This window comes from Vicia villosa, linkage group LG2 (assembly GCF_029867415.1).
Source record: "Vicia villosa cultivar HV-30 ecotype Madison, WI linkage group LG2, Vvil1.0, whole genome shotgun sequence".
NCBI classification, from domain to species: Eukaryota; Viridiplantae; Streptophyta; class Magnoliopsida; order Fabales; family Fabaceae; genus Vicia; species Vicia villosa.
The window spans coordinates 66264235-66267217 of record NC_081181.1 but is presented as its reverse complement, the minus strand read 5'-3'; the positions used below and the strand labels follow the sequence as shown (position 1 = coordinate 66267217).

The window sequence follows — 2983 nt, the reverse complement described above, 5'->3', positions numbered from 1 at the left end:
CCCCTAGATTCTCTCTTCAGCAACTGCATCCTACAACTATATAAGGATAAGAATTCAGCCTGATTAGGTTCGCCTCTTCGTCCGCCGTAAACAAGTTCAGAGCTTTATTTTTCAGTCTTAAGTTTTTCTTTCAATTTTCCAGAATTAGTTTTAGGTTTTACTGTTCGTGCAATTTCCCTTTTCTGCATTTGACTTTAATCCGAGAAGAAAGAAGCAAAAAGCCTACCGGTCTGTGGAGGATTTGCATCTGATACTCAAAGCATATTTCAATCTTCAATTTAATTTTCCAGGTTTTTATACTCATATGCTTTTGCCATTAATTTCCATATCTGATAACATGTTTGAGTTTATGTCTATTTATCATTATTATTCTGGATTTGTTATTAATATCATGTCTAGCTAAACGTATTAATACCGGTATGTAGTCTTAAACGAAGGAATTCAGTAATGAATTGGCATAAATATATTTTTACAATCAAATCTATTTTCTGGTTCGATTCTTAATTTAAATATTATAACTGTTTATTACGAGAGTAAAAAAAATATAGAGGTTAAAATTAATAAGAACGAGAGTTTGCAATTTTAACTAGACAATGAGAATGAAACGTTAGTTTTGAATACAGCGAGAGCGCTTTAAGATTAACTGAATTTTATTTGTTTTCAAAAAGCATTTTTGAAGTGTTAAGTGATACAGCGAGAGTGCTCATTTAGGTTCAATTTTGTAGTCGGAGTCAATAAACACGAGAGTGTGAGATAAAGATTTTTAAATAAGTAATTTTCACTGAAAAAAGGATTTGTGACATTAGGAACAAAATGCCAATAAGTTACCGAATACCTGAAGTTAGATAATTACATACCGGTGTTTTCCCATTAATTAATTTTAGACTTTATTAAATTACTTGGCTCCCCTTATTCGTTAACCGAACATCATTAGCCTTAGATTTACACCTCAACATTAGATAATGGTAGTTTGACTTTTAGTCCTTTGGGTTCGATAATCTTTAAAGCTACGCGATACGACTGTGCACTTGCAGTCACGAATCTATAGACATACTAAGTCGCGATCAAGTTTTTGGCGCCGTTGTCGGGGACTAATTTAGTCAATATCGTAACTCCGCTAGTGCACCGTATAGACTAAGGCATCATTTTTCCTTTCTTTGAACGATTGTATGCCAAATACTCGTTTACAAGGAGGGGAATTAAAACAACGAATCAACGAAATCGAACGTTTTGTTAACATAAGACGTCGCGCCCACAATCTTCCTGAGGTAGACCCGATTCTAATTCCCGAAGAGTTGATTCCCATTCCTGAAGAACCAACTCCAAAACTAGACATGGCTGAACTAGTTAACCGACCGCTTAAGGACTACGCTGCTCCTTCTCGAGCTGAACCGCACTCGAGTATTGCTGCTCCTGCCATCGAGGCAAACAACTTTAACCTTAAACCGTCCTTGTTGCAAGCAGTGCAACAAAATCAATTTTCTGGAAGCCCTACGGATGATCCGAATCTCCATTTATCCGTGTTCGTGCAATATGCCGACACAGTGAAAGCCAATGGCATTAGTCCCGAAACTATTAGATTACGTCTTTTCCCATTCTCTCTGAGAGATAGAGCCAGAGCTTGGCTCCAATCCTTACCTTCGAATTCCATAACTACATGGGACGAACTGAAAAAGGTCTTCTTAGCAAGATATTTTCCACCCAGTAAGACCGTGATGCTGAGAGGCCAAATCAACGGATTTACTCAAAAAGACAATGAATCACTTTTCGAAGCTTGGGAATGATACAAGGATATGCTGAGACTCTTCCCGCATCATGGACTTGAACCATGGCTAATCATTCACACCTTCTATGGTGGTCTCCTATATAACACCAAGTTATCTCTAGACGCTGCCGCTGGTGGCGCGTTAATGGACAAACCTTATAATGAAGCCTATCAACTAATTGAGAACATGGCACAAAACCATTATCAATGGGGAGGAGAACGAGCATCTGTGGAGAAACCTCAAGCTAAAGGAGGGATATATGAAGTCAGTGGCATAGATCACGTCAACGCCAAAGTACACGCCCTGACTCAGAAAATTGAAAATTTATCTATGACTCCATTAGCTACCGTGGCTGCCATAGCTCCAAACTGCGAGTTATGCGGAGTACAAGGACATATCGTTTCTGAATGTCAATTGCTAGCTGGAATTCCTCCTGATCAAATGAACTACGCACAAGGAAATCCTTATTCCAACACCTACAACCCAGGATGGAATAATCATCCTAATTTCTCCTATAAGAATAACAATGCGTTATACTTTTGCAACCTGCCCTAAAAATTAAGACTTAGAGTCGCCACCTCTTCTGAAGGGAGAATAGGAAACCCTACGTAGCTTAGAGATTCAGGGTAAGTTATTATAATCAGGTCGAGGGAAGAAGTTAGGCACCCTCAACCCTTTCCCATGGCTTTGAATCTAAGGCAAAGATTTGTGGAAAAAATATAGAGGTTAATAGCTAATGAAATGAAAAGGGTGAACGGTAAGATTTAAACCTGATTAGGATTTTGAGGAAGGGGGACTCGCCTTGTTGCCAAGTGCCTACGTATCTCCTTAGGGAGAATCAGAGTCGACGTAGTTCGGGCACAGGGTTGTACGCCTTTGAATTAGTATGAGGTTGTTTGAAATTGTTTGGAGGCTTTTTGAATGGCCTTGTCGTAGTTTTTGAAATTCGAAGTTCGAAGGTATTTTGAATTACCTTATCGTAGTTTTGAAAATCACAGTGTTGTAGGGCTGAATTTTGTAGTATCGTGGTTTAGTGTGTTTTGAGTGTTTTGGGCATACAACCCTGATTTGATATGTTACCGTTAGTTGCGATGATCAATAGGTTTGATCATTATAGTTAATGGATTGAATGTATTGCTGGTTGCTCTGATCGATAGATTCGATCGTCACGGGCAGCAAATAAAATGTGTTTTAAATTTTGTATATTTTTTATCTCT

The 2983-nt window shown here is 38.3% G+C and overlaps 1 non-coding gene across 1 annotated transcript; it reads right to left on the bottom strand.

Annotated features, from left to right (window-relative positions):
* Window positions 1-1715: 1715 nt before the first annotated feature.
* LOC131654408 (small nucleolar RNA R71) lies at window positions 1716-1822 on the bottom strand. Its single transcript, XR_009299448.1, has one exon. It is a non-coding gene; the product is annotated as a small nucleolar RNA R71 (small nucleolar RNA).
* Window positions 1823-2983: the final 1161 nt, after the last annotated feature.